This window comes from Macaca nemestrina, chromosome 3, assembly GCF_043159975.1.
Source record: "Macaca nemestrina isolate mMacNem1 chromosome 3, mMacNem.hap1, whole genome shotgun sequence".
Classification (NCBI taxonomy): domain Eukaryota; kingdom Metazoa; phylum Chordata; class Mammalia; order Primates; family Cercopithecidae; genus Macaca; species Macaca nemestrina.
Genome location: NC_092127.1, coordinates 147,054,571 through 147,071,535, shown reverse-complemented (window position 1 = coordinate 147,071,535; position 16,965 = coordinate 147,054,571). Strand labels below are relative to the sequence as shown.

Here is a 16,965-nt window from a genome sequence, read left to right as displayed (position 1 = left end):
TCTTCCCACATACAGAGGGTGTTGCTGACACTGCTTCATTAGACTGTGTTCTTGGGGGTGTTTCAGTGGGCTTGGTATGGATTTGTGTTTCCCCCTCCACATATTTTCCTGGTGTTTCTAGAGTCCAATGCCCTATTTTGGGATACCTCTGGTGTCTGGCACAAAATTTCTGGAGTCATCTCAGAATCCTGCATACCAAAATGGGCAATAGGGTATCAATTTTCAAAACATATTTATCTATTTGCGTGTGTGTGTGTGTGTGCATGTGTGCACACATATACATTTTTTAAAAATTTTGTGCCTGGCCATAATAGCTCATGCTTGTAATCCCAACAGTTTGAGAGGCTGAGGCAGGAGGATCACTTGAACAAAGAAGTTTGAGACTGGCCTGGGCAACATAGAGAGACTTTGTCTCTATTATTTAAAAAAAATTGTAGGGTATAATAAGATGTTAATAATTGATAATTGTTATCACTGGAAAGCTGAGAGTAAATGTTTATTTTCATATTTTTCATCTTTTTTGGTTGTCAGCATTTTCTAGTATTTCTATACAAACGCATATTTTAAAAGTGAGCTATTTTAAAGATGTTTAAGTAATAACTTTAAAATGATAACCTCACATGATAAAGTCCAAACATAGAATAAAATGCTAATATTATTTTCTAAGTTATTGACTTTTTTATCAGTTGCACTAACTTCACTTAGTATTTATTTAAGACACAGGCACTCGATGCAGGAGTAAATGTATAGCACTGTCTATACTTGCTTTGAGATGACCAAAAGTGGAAAGGCAGAGAAATTGACAGGGGCACTCATTACGGAGCTCATAGGGAGGGTGATTCCTCCCTGCATGAATTACTCGTTAAAAAAGTACAGAAGATTCATGACATTGCCCCTGACAGCATTGAAATTCTTTTTAATGGGGGTATGACCTAAAACGAACCTTTGATACCTGATCATGATGATGGGCTGTTTATTTATTTCTTCTCCTTCGTTTCCAGCCGGGGAGATGATTAATGTACCTACCTTTCCCATGATGGCCTCTGTGTATAAGTTGCTGTCCTTGAAGGACATTCAATGTTTTAAAGTGCTGATCAGTCTAATTTCTTCCTTCTAGGCTGTCTAGAAAAGGACACCAACAATCACCCATGAGGATTGCCCTTCAACCTACTGGAGGAAATGATCGAAATGGGAGCTAGAGAAGATTGTTGTTGGAATCTCAGGTAAGGCATTTTCTATCTGACACAAGAAACTTACATACTTGGAGAGGATAGTTGAAGCCATGTTCAGGTAAAATGGTGCCATATAATGACAGCTGCCTGATGTGTGGACGTCTTTTTTTTTTTTACGATGACAACAAGTTAAGCCAAATGGCAACTGAATTTTTTATTTGTTATTATTTTTATTCATGATTAATCGTGATAAAACACACATATTATAAAATTTACCATTTTGACCATCCCCAAGCGTACACTCAGTAGTAATATTCACATTGTTGTGCAAACAATCTCAATGATTTTTTTATCTTGCAAAACTGAAACTCCATATCCAATAAGCACCATCTCTTCATTTTCTCTTCCTCTCAGCCCCTGGCAACCACTATTCTACTTTCTCTTTCTATAAATTTGTTTATTTCAGATACTTCATACATTATATGACACTTTTTTGTCTTTTTGTGACTGGCGTATTTCACTTAGCACAATGTCTTCATAAGGGCTTCAAGGTTCATCCATGTTTTAGGATGTATCAGCATTTCCTTCCTTTTTAAAGGTTAAATAATATTCCATTGTTGACCACATTTTATTTATCCCCTGTCCATCGATGAATAGTTGGGCTACTTCCACCTTTTGGCTACTGTGAATAATGCTGCTATGAACATGGATGTATTCAAATATTTGATTAAATATTTGCTTTCAATTATTTTGAAGTTTAAACTCATTTTCACTATCACTACTCAGAAGTGGAATTGCTGGATCATATATAATCCCATACATAAGTTTCTAACACTCCATCACTGGGAGGTAAATGTCGGAAACTTAGAAGTGCAGGTTTTGGTGCAGGAATGTGAGTAGTTAGAAGCTGATATGTAATACGTTAGGCCAGCAATCCAGAGCTACCCCATTGAAGATGAAGATGCACGCTTTATTTGGCAGAAGTTACAGTAGTGACAACAGCAAGGGATAGAAGGATCTAGAACACGTTAGTCATCTGGTATAGGAAGCTAGATGGTAGTGGATGTGCACAGAAATGTCTCACATTATGGGAATAAAAAGGAAAGAACTATAGTTTTCAAACTTCAATCAACTTAGAAAAATTTGTGTCATCTTTTGATTCCTGGGCTTCATTCTCAAGAGATTCCCATTCAGTAAGCCCTTTTGAGGCTCAAAAATCTGCATTTTAATAAACATTAGAGAAAAATTATCGGGGAAAGATAATTCCTAACAACTGTCAGGTGATAAAAACTAACTCTTGATTACCCGTGTTAATATGAAGAAAACTACAATATCCTGAATCAATGACTCTCAAGTGCTGGGCTGTAACTGTTGTAACCAATTCTGTGCCAGCTACTTCATCACTTGGATAATTTGCTACTTTAAGAAATATCTGGGCCCCAGTGCCTGATTCTCAGTGTGTGTTATATTTTTCTCTATCTTCACAGGTTGGCAATTATGTAGAAGGCCCACTTTTCCCAGTTTTAAGGTAGTGATTAAATCCAAATACAACTGAGTGCTTTAGATGAAGGAACCCACGTGGGACCACCATAGTTAAACTAAATGTCATACAGACTTCTGTAATGCTTTGATTTTTAGAAACTTGCCTCATGCTGTCACACAGTCTGTACAAGTCTGTCCCCTTCCTCGTGATTAGTGCAAATCCTATGGTGCATCTCCCCCTGGTGCCTCTGTCTCTGGACTGCTTCCATGTGTGTCATCTTGCTTGAGCTCTACCCTTGCAACTATAGACTTCAGCTCCTCCTAACTTTTCAGTTTTCAAACCCATTCATGAATTGTTTGAGGTGAATAACTTTACTGAAGACCCCTGGAATGAAGAAAGGCACCATACTACTACATGGCAGTAATCTCCCACTTGCTAATTACCCCTCACCATCTTCTGTTGTATTTTCTAAAATCCAAGCTCCGAATCTGTGCTTTCCTTGTTCATTCAGCTCTCTAGAAATTTCAGTAGAATCTGCCATTCTCCGTGGGATTGTTGCCATCAGCAAAAATTTTCTATTTACTACCAACAAGTCTCGGGGGTGGAGGAATAAATTGTGTTAGGATGGTTGTTTAAGATGTTATTTTCCCAGGATTCAGGGTCCTGAGTCTACACTATAGAACAACTACCAAACTATATCCAAGATCCTAAAGTTGGTATGGGGAGGTCATGCCCTTTTCAAACTCCTGCAGTTCCACTCAAACTTTCTCTCTTTTACTTCAATCTAAGAAGAGTCTCCTAATGATCCAGATCATAACACATGGAATCCATAACTCTTCTAGCTTGCAATAGGCAGCACAGAAGCCAGGATCAAGATTGCAGAGTAGCCTTCCTGATTCTCTTCCCCTTATCCCCATACCCAAATCTTAGTCCTCTGTGTTTTTAACATTCAGATTGTAGGATTACACTAAGAAAAGAAGACAGTGTTTGCCCCAACAGTGACTTATTTAAATTATTTTATGATACTAAGTATCCCAATTAATATCTTTGGACTTGACCCACTCATATCATCACTTGATCTCCTGAGGCAAGAGGATTGGCTGGTGGAAGGAAGGTAGACTGGAAAGGAGTCCCTCTAGAGTTGTTAATCCATTCCATCAAATCACCATAAATCAGTTCCTAATTTTCAATAGAAACAGAAACAGCATAATTCTAACTGGAACCTGCCTTTCACATTTCCCTGTAAACCACCATCTTGAGCACTGAATTTGTGGAGAATAAGAATTTATAATTGAGGGATGGGCACAGTGGCTCACACCTGTAATCCCAGCACTTTGGGAGGCCAAGGTGGCAGGAATAGTTGAGTCCAGGAGTTCAAGACCAGCCTGGGCAACATGGCCAAACCCTGTTTCTACAAAAAATACAAAAATTAGCCGGGTGTGGTGGTATACCCCTGTAGTCCCAGCTACTTGGGAGACTGAGATGGGAGGATCATATGAGCCCAGGAGGTTGGGGCTGCAGTGAGCCATGAGCATACCACTATACTCCAGTTTTGGCAACAGAGTGAGACCCAGTATCTGAAAAAAAAAAAAAAAAGAATTTATAATTGAGATTTGAGTTTTATTTTTATTTAGTTGGGCTAGTACTAATGTTGGTCACTTTAAGTCATTCATTCAATCAATACATTTTATTAAGCAACTACTGTGCTTAGTAAAATACTAATTTTATTGAATAACTACTATGCACTCACTGAGCTAAGCACTGGATACATAATGGTGAACAAAACAGAGATAGTATAATACCTGCCAGTCTGGTATGAAGGTCTCTAAGTAAATAAATAAACAAATACTTAGAAATTGTGAGTAGGCATCAAGAAGAAAACAATGAAAAGGAGCTGAGATAGAGAATAAAATGAGATATATACTTTATAGACAGGGTCATGGGGCTTTTCTGAGAAGGTAACATTGAAGCTGAGACCTAAAGGATGGGAAGGAACTTGCCATGTGATGAGATGTGAAGTGGCTAAGGTGGTTTCCTAGGCAAAGGCCTTGAGGCCAAAGAGCCTGAGGCAAAAGGAACTGGCTGAAGCTGAATGGGAGGGAGTGGCAAGAGCCCAGGAGGTGGAGGTTGCAGTGAGCCAACATCGTGCCACTAAACTCCAGCCTGGGTGACAGAGCAGGACTCTGTCTCAAAACAAACAAAACAAAACAAAAACAAAAACAAACAAACAAACAAAAAAAACAAAGAGAGAGAGATAAAGGTGGTTGTGTCATCAGAGTTCCTAACACACAGGACCTCACAAGGCCATGGGGAGGAGTTCTGAGCCGTGGGAGAGGGTGGGTGGGAAAGGCATAGGACTGGAAGTAGGAAGGTGGGTGAGAAGCTCACTAACTGCCCGCACAATCTGTCCTGTACAAACTTTTAATGCTGATTTTTCCATGATTGATGGCAATTTATTCTTTCTAGATGTCTCTCTTACTTGATTACACTGTTTTAGGTCAAGGATGGTGTTTCAGAATGTATTCAACACCTAGTAGTAGGTGTTAAATAAGTATTTGTTGACTATATGGATGTCCTATGTGCTCAGTTAGCTTGAGATACAATTGCTGTATCTCCCTAGTACCCAGCACAGTGCTATGCACAGGGTACATGTGGAGGATTAATTTAGAGGGCTCTGCAGTATCACATAGAAAAGAGTTTTTTGGTTTTTTTTTTAATCTGGCATTTTCTCTTACTTTACCATATAATCTTACCTGAATAGACTTAGGAGCATTTTTCCATGAATTATTCATTTCGGCACATACCTTGTAAAACATCTAATGTCTCTAACCTTTTGAAACCGCGAGGCTTCCCCAACCAGCATTTAGAGTGAAATCTCTGTGGTAGCACTTTACCAATTTGCTCCTCAGCTCCTTTTCAGTTCTTGGCTCATGTGAAGAAGCAGGCCAAAATGCTCTTCTGGGAATGCACAGCATGGATATATATTTTTTACTATCACAGCAGAATTGTTTTGAATACACTTCGGCCATGAGGTTAAAGCTCTCCACAAGGAATATTTCAGCAATAATTCTGCTGCCCTCTAGCTGAGCGCTGAAATCCCTCCGGAACGCCAGCATTACCCTTCAAGAATGGTTCTGAAATGACTTTACTCACTTCCCGGTCCTTTCTATTCCTATTGAAATTCTTCCAGAATGCTCACAGTAACTTTCAACCAGATGCCAGAATAACTTTTAAGTTCTAGAAAGATTTCTGTAACAATTTATTACACAACGCAACGCAAGCTCACTTTTTAAAGAAGAGGTCTGATAGGCACAGCTGGTCAAAATTGTATTCCAGATACCCTGTGGTTAGGTTATTTCAGCTTTATTGATGACTCAGAAATTATATAAAGGGATTGTGAAAGGACCAGCACACACGTGCAGATGAAAGGGTTGGATTTTCTCTTAGATTCTGCTGCCACTACTGCTACTGCTACTATTACTTTCTTTTCCAATTATCATTTTCAGAGACACTAGGCATCAAGACTTGGCTCCGACACTTGTTAAATAAAAGCCAGTGAACTTGGTCAGAAACAAAATGTATTCTCATAAGCTGGCCCCAAACTTGAGCAACACACAGAAATCAAATTATGTTCAAAATTCAAAAGCATGGGAAGATATATTTTTCATTCACTTATTCAGTAAATGTTTATTAAGTACCTACTGTGTGCCAGTGCTGCGCTAGGCACTAGAAATACATGGGTAGACAAGATGGACATGAAATTTCCAATGTAGCAAGACCTCCATTGTTATGTGGAATTCCATTTGGAGACAGAATCAGGATCAATGATTTGTATGTGACCAAATAGATAAAATCTATGCTTTGAGGCTATATTAGCTTCTTAGGTCTGCATTAACAAATTACCACAAACTTGTTGCCTTAAGACAATGGATCTTTATTCTCTCACAATTGTAGAAGCTAGGAGTCTGAAATCAAAGTGTTGATTTCCTTCAAAGGCTCTAGGGGAGTGTGTTAGTCCATTCTCACACTGCTAATAAAGGCATACCTGAGACTGGGTAATTTATAAAGGAAAGAGGTTTAATTGACTCTCAGTTCTGCATGGCTGGGGAGGCGTCAGGAAACTTACAATAATGGTGGAAGGGGAAGCAAACATGTCCTTCTTTACATGGCAGCAGCAAGGAGAAGTGCCAAGCAAAAGGAGAAAAGCCTCTTATAAAACCATCAGATCTCACGAGAACTGACTATCACGAGAACTGTCTATCACAAGAACAGCATGAGGGTAACTGCCCCCAAGATTCAGTTACTTCCTACTGGGTCCTTCCCACAACACGTGGTGATTATGGGAACTACAGTTCAAGATGAGATTTGGGTGAGAACACAGCCAAACCATATCAGGGAGAATCTTTCCTTGCCTTTTCCAGCCTCACGTGGCTCCTGGTGTTTCCTGGCTTGTGGCAACATCCCTGCAATCTCTGCCTCGGTCTTCACATGGCCTTTTACCTCTGTCTTCACGTGGCCTTGTTAGAAAGACAGCAGTCATTGCACTTAAGGCACACCCTAAACCAGTATGACCTCATCTTAACTAATTATATCTGCAAAAGCCTATTTCCAGATAAGGTCACATTCTAAGGTTCTGGGTGAACATGAATTTTGAGGGAGTGTATTATTTTGAGGAAATAATAATAAAATTATTATTTCACCCAGTCTAACAGTGAGCTCATTGCATTAAAACAATTAAAACTACTTTACAATTATTTTTTTTTTATGCGATCACCTTAAGTTGAGATAGCAAATGAGTTTTCTATTGTTTTTGGTTTTATTTTGATTCAGTCATTCCAATTTCAATTAATCAGCAGGTGGTATAATTCACAATGTGTCATTATCCAAAAGATAACCAACTCTCTCGTTTGAGATTCTCTGTACATGGAGTCAAAGAAAATTGGCATAGAATATTGTAGAAGAATTTAGTTTTATATTTTGAAATACAAGGTATATTCATAATACTTTGCTGAAAGCTTTACAAAAGTGGTATTTTCTTGAAGAATGCATTGTAAAGTCTATCAAAGCACAATAGTCTGAAAGGGATTTTTAATGTGTCAATTAAAAGAATCCTGATTACATTCTATGGGCAGTGACTAAGAATTCCTAAAAGCATGATTTTATTATTGTTATTTTTTAATCAGTGACAGGAGGCAACATTGTTCCATACATGGTGACAATGGAACATATAAATGGAAGGTTTTAATTAACATGTAGACCTCTTTTCCCTTTACAATGTAATTTTTTCCCTAATGGTAAAAGACAATATGTTTGAAAAATATTACATCACTTATCTTCCCTTTATATTAAAAAAGTCAGAGATGGTGCTTGAATTAAGAAAGGGACAGGTCATATATTTATAGCAACTAATATGTGTTGGACAATCTTAAATTCAAATACTTTCACCAGTTGTTAAGCCATGTATTAAGACAGTTTATGGTTTTGGAAATATGGTTGCTGGGGCAATAATAGAGAAATCACTGGGTCCATGCAGTGGTTCAGGTACTGCCTTTCAGGACTGATTGCCAAGTGTTTGGGGATGGTTATATAGTTTAATAGAAAAGCATGTGTTTTGTGTTTATACAAAATGGACTGGTTTCAAAATTCAGGTTTTCAAAGTACATTTTAAAAGCTTCCTCAACAATTATTTTCTAGTCTGTAAATTCTAGAAAATTATTCTTCTCTCATGAGATTTAAGGACACAATGAAATAATACAGACAAACCCTCTGGCTCAATGGCTGGCAAATAGTAAATATTTCTTGCTTCGATATTCTATGCTTCAATTCTTCTTTTCCAAAATGGGGACATAATACCTACTGTGCAGCACTATAGCCTAATGCTTAAGAACATCAAATTTGAGTTGAGAAAATCTGGATTTAAACCCCGGCTACGCCACTACAAAGCTATGTAGCTTTGAGCTAGTTACTGAGTGAATTGATGTTTCATCTTTTGCCTGAGAATTCATCTCTAATCTACTGTGTGGTTTCAGCTTCAGCCTTAGACTGCGAATAGCCAGTTAGCTAATTGCCAATTTCAATGTCACTTCTGCTATTCTTGAATTTGCACATGATTAAGTAAGTTGCCATTATATCTAGTCAGTGTAAGAATATTATATAAATAAGTGAGGTATGCTTTTAGATGCATTGCTAGTTTATATGACGGTTTGAATTATTATTTAGGAAAGACTCACTTATTTCTCCTCCCATGTATGTGAAATATATTCCCCCTTCCTATCAGTATTGGGCTTGGCCCGGTGATATACTTTGCACAATAGGATGTAGGTGTTTGTGATATAAGCAAAGACTTGGAATGTGCTTGTGCAATAGACTTTCCATCTTCCCCCTCTACTATTGCCATGAGAAGAGCTTCCTGCAAGCAGCTGCTGCTCCATCAGCCTAGGGCCCAGAATGCCCACCTGCAGAGTAGACTTGAGCCCAGCCTGCAGTGAGGAACCATGTCCAGTCAATCCTACAGCTTGAATCAGTCACCAGCCTAGATCAGCTGACCTTCAGCAGACCTATAGATATGTAAGCAAGAATAAATAGTTGTAGTTTTTAAGCCAATAAATCTTGAAGTGGTTAGTTATGTCGCATAACTTTCCAGTACAGGTTATGAATAAGCATTTTTAAATATAAGTAAGCATTTTAGAATTAACTTGAAGTAAAATTTTTCTTTCTTTTTTTTTTGTGTGTGTTTTTTGTTTTTTGATTTTCAGACAGAGTTTCGCTCTTGTTGCCCAGGCTGGAGTGCAATGACGAGATTTCAGCTCACTGCAACCTCTGCCTCTTGGGTTCAAGGGATTCTCCTGCCTCAGCCTCCTGAGTAGCTGGGGTCACAGGCATGCGCCCCCATGCCCAGTTAATTTTTGTGTTTTTAGTAGAAACAGGGTTTGTCCATGTTGGTAAGGCTGATCTCGAACTCCTAACCTCAGGTGATTCGCCCTCCTTGTCCTCCCAAAGTGCTGGGATTACAGGTGTAAGCCACCACGCCCGACTGTAAAATTTTTCTTAAGAGCTTTATATCATAAAACTCTATTATCTAGTTGATGTATAAATGTGCTACAATAATTAACAATGATTATGAAAGCTGTTGATTTTATATACAGAAATGATTTTTTAGAATGTTCAAATTTTTTTTTTTTTTTTATGAAGTCTTGCTTTGTCACCCAGGCTAGAGTGCAGTGGTGTGACATTGGCTCCCTGCAACTTCCACCTCCTAGATTCAAGCAATTCTCTTGCCTCAGCCTCCTGCGTAGCTGGGATTGCAAACATGGACCACCTCGCCTGGCTAATTTTTATTAGAGACAGCATTTCACCATGTTGGCCAGGCTGGTCTCAAACTCCTGACCTCATGTGATCCACCCAGCTTGGCCTCCCAAAATACTGGGTCTACAGGTGTGAGCCACGGCACCCAGCTAGAACTTTCAAATATTTCAATAGGGAAACATTTGGATAATTTTAGAAAAATTATATATTCTTCAATCCAGCAAATGCTTATGAAAGTTAAAACAATAGGAATTCAAAGAATAGAGATTAGATTATATCATAATTCTGGTCTTTGTAGACTTGTTTGGTTCATTTCATGTGTTAAACAAGTAACAGAGAACTGTTTAAGTTTGAATTACTTAATTCCAGAGAAGTTATCTGGATAAGTGAACACAGTAATCTTACAATGACTTGAGCTTTGATAAAGATTTCTGGCTGGGCACGGTGGCTCGTGCCTGTAATCCCAGCACTTTGGGAGGCTGAGGCGGGAGGATCGCTTGAGCCCAGAAGCTCTAGGTCAGCCTGGGAAATATAGCGAGACTTTGTCTTCACAAAAAATTTAAAACTTTGCCATGGATGGTGGTGCATGTTTGTAGTCCCAGATACTTGGGAGGCTGAGGTGGAAGTACTGCTTGAGCTGGGGAGGCAGAGGTTGCAGTGAGCTGTGATCGTGCCACTGTGCTTCAGCTTGGGCAGCAGAGTGAGACCCTGTCTCAAAAAAAAAAAAAAAAGATTTCTATAAAATCTCATGAATTTGTTATCATCATTATTATACCTTCATAGTCACTGTATCATGATAATTTGGTTGAAACTGTTTGAAACTAATAGGAACAGAATCTGGCTGTTGAAGCAAAATATTTATTGGAAGGATGTTGGCCAGCTTACAGGCTAATCAGGGCATTCTGGTCCAACTATGGAAGGAGTGCTAGCAGTTCAAGGTGGTGGCAAAGATCTAGGGAGAGGGTTTCCCCAATAATCTTTCCAGGATGCTTGCCTTGAAATGAATGAACTCAAACTTTCTCTGTCTTATTGCTACTTTTCTCAAGACTGAAATTCCAAGAAGTAAGCATCTGAATATCCTATGCAGGAGAGGACAGAGAACCACTGGGAACCACTGGGGAACTCTCATTTCCGCTAAAGATATCAGGAACTTACTGCCAGAGAAGGTGGAATGGATACCAGTCAGCCAAAGAATATCACCTGTTAATTTATTATTATTGTTATGAATATCACTTACCGTCATCATTTTTATTCTCCATTGCTAGAAGGTTGAAGGAGATCTATACCTGGGACATTTCTCAAAAGTATGATATAAGAATTTAGAGCTAAGATGGAATCTATGGCTGTGCATGAGTTAAACAGTGAGATGTCTCCAGGCAGAAGTAGAGATATTTCTGAGATGAGCCAATCTGGGACACCTGTTCATGTGGGATAGAACATTGAGAGGAGTGTTTTTCCTAATAGAGAATGGCTTGTCAATTTACAAACTTGGGTTTCTCCAAGAGGATTTGATAACTTCCTCCGAAGTCTTTACCAACAGATGAGAAGATTCTCCTTTTTGTCTTGTTGAGTGAGGTCTGTTTCACCAAACATTTTAATTATAATATTTTTTCTTTAAAACAATTATATATGGAACACTTCATGAATTTGTGTGTCATTCTTGTGCGGGGGCCATGCAAGTCTTCTCTTTATTGTTCCAATTTTAGTGTATGTGCTGCTGAAGCCAGCACTCACCAAACATTTCACCTTGTTCATAGCCAAGATCTGCATATTAGTATCTTTAAAAAAGATACTAATACTTTAAATACTTTAAAAAAGTATTTTTAAAAATACTTTTAAAAATACTTTAAAAAATACTTTAAAAAAGTCACTTGCATTTTCTGATCTTTGTTATTTACTTAGGAGTTAGTCACTATGTTCTATGTACTTTGTATATGACTGCAAGCAGAGAGGATGGAGGGGTGCTTATGCTTTTGAGCTTAATTGAGAGAGTAGATAAAACAAATAGCTATGCAAATAATCATAGTTTTGATCGAAATGCCCTGAAGGAGACATGTAGGATGTAATGACGTGTGCAGACAATGAGGGACTAGCTTAAACATGGAGGGTCAGGAAGGCTTCCCTCAGGATTAGAGCTCGAGCTGAGACATAGAGGTGGAATAGGAGTTAGGTTAAGAGGGGTGGGGTGGAGGGAGTAGGGGTTTGGGACAGAAGCAGGTATTAAGGCCAGAGGTAGAAGGTAGCTCAGCCTACTGCAGACATCTTAAGACCTGAGTTTCTGGATTGTAGTGAAGGGAAGAGGTTGGTGAGAGAGAAGATTCTCCTTTCTTTTCCAATGCTAAGACCAACAACTTTTAATATTTGAAGATGTTTCATCTTATCAAATGTGCTAGTCTTTACAGTCTTCTAGGAAGCAGGTAGAGGAAGTAAATGGAAACATTGCAAAGAGGGGACATAGGCTATTTTTGGTACATGCTCCACGAAAGCATCGAGAAACCAGAATTCTGCCCATCTCATTTGACTTCCATGCTCCATGTCTTAAGCCGCGTTGACCAATCAGAGAGGCAAACAGTATCTAATGTTTGAGTCATCCCCATCCTTTCAAAATCCGTTTGAAGACGGGTCATTTTTTTTCTATGTTAGGTGCTTGGAAAATTTTCAGAAGAACAAATCAGGCAGAGCAGTGAATGCTGTGTGTGCACACATTCCCTCTGGCCTGGTGTTTCCAGTTCAGTGGGCCAATTCTCACTTGTCATATTGAGTCCTTTATTACAACAAAATATTATTTTAAAGCTGCACTAACAGTAATTAGAAGCAATTGAGTTTTATCAACTAACACAAACTGTGGGATTTGAAACTTGGATTTTAGCTGGTATTTTAATGAAGTGTGTGTTAACAACACCAAATCTTCTGTCAGGGCAGCAGCTGAGTTGCATATACAGACCTTTGATGGGGGACCATATGTTAACGCTCAGAGGCGTCAGCCTCATGTGGGACTCTGCATATCCATACCTCACAAATCTGTCTCCAGGCCCATTTTTACTTTCTCCTTCTCCTAATGAAAATTCTGATCATCCTCACATTGTTTTGATAAAAACTTGGAATTAAAGATGATTATTCCCATGTGCACATATTAATAATACATATTTAGATGTGAGTAATGATGACTTAAATTTTCTCTTTGCTCAACTGTCTCATTTCAGCCTAAGATGTTAAAAGGACACATAGTACAGAATGTTAGAACTTATTTAGTGAGAAGCAGGAGGTTAAGGAGGAAGAGAGAATAAAATGAAGGAGAAGGATGCTCTCTAACTTCCAGTTAGCATTTCTAGTGGAATAAATATATGGAGGAAGCAGGTTGGTTTCTCTTTTTAAAAGACAACCTTCTAAACGGTGGTCAAGGGCCTTTTCAGTTGAACATTTTCAAAGAATAACCTACAGTTTACTAAAGAAGCTCACACAGCTAAAGCCAAGACCATCACGGCAGAATGGAGCCTTTTAAACTATGAAAGCTATGCTCCTATAAGGACAAAATCTAGACTAGAGAAATATTGATCATAAGCTTTGCAGAGAGATTTTACCTAATCAGCCTGCAATTCAAACTAAAATCTAGTACTTTTAACTTTTTATCTGCTCTTCCTATTTTGACCAATGCCGGAAGTAGATGCTATTTGCCTAAAGAAGATAACACAGTGATGTGGTTTAGCTGTGTTTCCACCCAAATCTCATCATCTTTATTGTAGTTCCCATAACCCCCCCATGTCGTGGGAGGGACCAAGTGGGAAGTGACTGAATCATATGGGGCAGTTTCCCCATGCTGTTCTCGTGATAGTGAGTGAGGCTTATGAGATCTGATGGTTTCAAAAGCATCTGGCATTTCCCCTGCTTGCACTCATTCTCTCTCCTCCTGACCTGTGAAGAAGTACCTTCTGCCATGTTTGTAAGTTCCCTGAGGCCTCCCCAGGCATTCAGAACTGTGAGTTAATTAAGCCTCTTTCCTTTATAAATTTCTTGGTCTTGGGCAGTTCTTTATAGCAGCATGAAAATGGACTAGTACAGTATTTGGTACTGTGTTAGTCGGGTGCTGCTGTAAGAATACCCAAAAATGTGGAAGCAACTTTGAAGCTGGGTAACAGGCAGAGGTTGGAACAGTTTGAAGGGCTCAGAAGAAGATAGGAAAATGTGGGAAAGTTTGGAACTTTCTAGAGGCTTGTTGAATGGCTTTGACCAAAATGCTGATAGTGATCTGTACAATGAATTCCAGGCTGAGGTGGTCTCAGATGGAGATGAGGAATTTGTTGAAACCGGAATAAAGGTGTTCTTGCTATGCTTTGGCAAAAAGACTGGCAGCATTTTGCCCTTGCCCTGGAGATCTTTGGAACTTTGAAGTTGGGAGAGAGATGATTTAGGGTATCTGGTATTCTAAGCAGCAAAGTTTCAAGAGGAAGCAGAGCATAAAAGTTTGGAACATTTGCAGCTTGAGGAGACAATAGAAACGAAAACTCCATTTTCCGGGGAGAAATTCAAGCAGGCTGCAGAAATTTGCATAAGTAACAAGGAGCTTAGTGTTAATTACCAAGACCACGGGGAAATGTCTCCAGGGCATATCAGAGACCTTCATGCCAGCTCCTCCCAACACAGGCCCAGAGGCCTAGGAAGGAAAAATGGTTTTGTGGGCCAGGCCCAAGGCCACCCTGCTCTGTGCAGCCTCAGGCCATGGTGCATCCCAGCTGCATTGGCTCCAGCCTAAAAAAGGGTCAAAGGCTAAAAGGGGTCAAAGTACAGTTCAGGCCATTACTTCTGAAGTGATGGTGCAAGAGGGTGCAAGCCCCAAGTTTTGGTGACTTACATGTGGTATTGAGCCTCTGGGTGCACAAAAGTCAAGAATTGAGGTTTGGGAATCTCTGCCTAGATTTCAGAGGATGTATGGAAATGCCTGAATGTCCAGGCAGAAGTTTTCTGCAGGGATGGAATTCTCATGGATAACTTCTGCTAAGGCAATTCAGAAGGGAAATGTGGGATTGGAGAAGAGTACCCACTGGGGCTGCCTCGTGGAGTTATGAGAAGAGGGCCACCATTCTCTAGACCCTAGAAGGGTAGATCCACTGACAGCTTGCATCGTGTGCCTGGAAAAACCTCAGGCACTCAATGCCAGCTGTGAAAGCAGCTTGAAGGGAGGATGTACCCTGCAAAGTCACAGGGGCAGAGCTGCCCAAGACCATGGGAGTCCACCTCTTGCATCAGTGTGACCTGGATGTGAGACATGGAGTTAAAGGAAATCATTTTAGAGTTTTAAGATTTAATGACTGCCTTGTTGGATTTCAGACTTGCATGGGGCTTGTAACCCCTTTGTTTTGACCCATTTCTCCCCCTTGGAAAGGGTAGGGTGTATTTATCCAATGCCTGTAACCCCATTGTATTTTGGAAGGAACTAACTTGTGTTTGATTTTACTGGCTCATATGCAGAAGGGACTTGCCTTGTCTCAGATGAGATTTTGGACTTGGACTTTTGAGTTAATGCTGGAATGAGTTAAGACTTTGGGGGACTGTTTTTGAAGGCATGATTGTGTTTTGAAATGTGAAGACATGATATTTGGGAGGGGCCGGGGGGAATGATATGGATTGGCTGTGTCCCCACCCAAATGTCATTTTGAATTGTAGTTCCCATAATCCCCATGTGTTGTGGGAGGGACCCACTGGGAAGTGATTGGCTCATGGGGATGGTTTCCCTCATCCTGTTCTCATGATAGTGACTGAGGCTCATGAGATCTGATGGTTTTATAAGCATCTGGCATTTCCCCTGCTTGCACTCATTCTTTCTCTTGCTGCCCTTTGAAGAGTTGCCTTCTGCCATGATTGTAAGTTTCCTGAGGTCTCCCCAGCCATGTGGAACTGTGAGTCAATTAAAACTCTTTTTTTTTTTTTTATAAATTACCCAGTCTTGGGTATTTCTTCATAGCAACATGAGAACAGGCTCATACACACAGTTATTCCATTTCTAGTGGGTTTTATCTTGGTAAGAGAAATGGCCCAGGATTTCTTTGATATCCATAGAAATCTACTCCACACCTATGCTTATACAGTCTGGAAGCGTGAGGGTATTAATACCCAGGGGACTACCCTCAACCAACAGGGAATGGGAACTGGTGGATACATGCTTCCCTCTTTATCCATTTGGGCTATTTCAAACACATTCGATAAGAATTGTCAGGCAGTCCCATGGAACTAAGAACCAGTAACCTGTAGTGTTGGCTAGTATAATAATGCATTATTGTGTATACTTTTCTTTCTTCCTTCTTCATTCATTGTAATACATCTGATCCCTGATATCATATTCTTAATAAATTACCTATCTTAGGCTCTGCTTTCAGAGACTGTCAGTTGAGACCAAAAGAGTTCCCAGAAAGCAGACCCTTAGGATGGGATTTCAGAGCTGGATCCTCCAGCTGTTAAACTACAGCAAAAACTCCATTGCTGATTTTAAGTGAGTGGTGATAATATAACCCCTAGCATGCTGTAGCACCACAATTACTAATATACTCATCTATAGTGGATTGAGATAAGGTACAGGCTTGTTTTAGGCTGTGACATTTGAGTGGTATAGAGGCTATGGGGCTATGGTAACTGTAAGAGTTATCTAGTTGGTTGGCATCTATTAACTCCTTTATAAACCTTGAAAAGAGGAAATACTGGGCATGATATGAAAATCAAAATCTTTCTATGGCAATAATTAAAGGGACCCTTATCTCCTTCTGCCATGGGAAATCAAATCCAGGATCTAATTGTAAGGGTATGTAAGGGTAGCTGAACTGCAAAGAACACTTGAATGCACAGCCTTGATAAGTTTCATATGACAAACTCAGGGCCTAAGAGTAAATAAGTGTGATCTTGAGCTCTCATTAGAGAATATTTGTGCAGTGAAAATCTTAAACCCCTTAGATTCCTCTGAATTCTTCAGTCTGGCAGAATTAGCCTCCTCCCCTCTTATAAGAAGATAATAGCTTC

At 39.5% G+C, this 16,965-nt stretch overlaps 1 non-coding gene across 1 annotated transcript; it reads right to left on the bottom strand.

The window, feature by feature from the left end:
• Positions 1-11,583: 11,583 nt before the first annotated feature.
• LOC112429370 (U6 spliceosomal RNA) lies at positions 11,584-11,690 on the bottom strand. Its single transcript, XR_003021562.2, has one exon. It is a non-coding gene; the product is annotated as a U6 spliceosomal RNA (small nuclear RNA).
• Between the last annotated feature and the right edge of the window lie 5,275 nt (positions 11,691-16,965).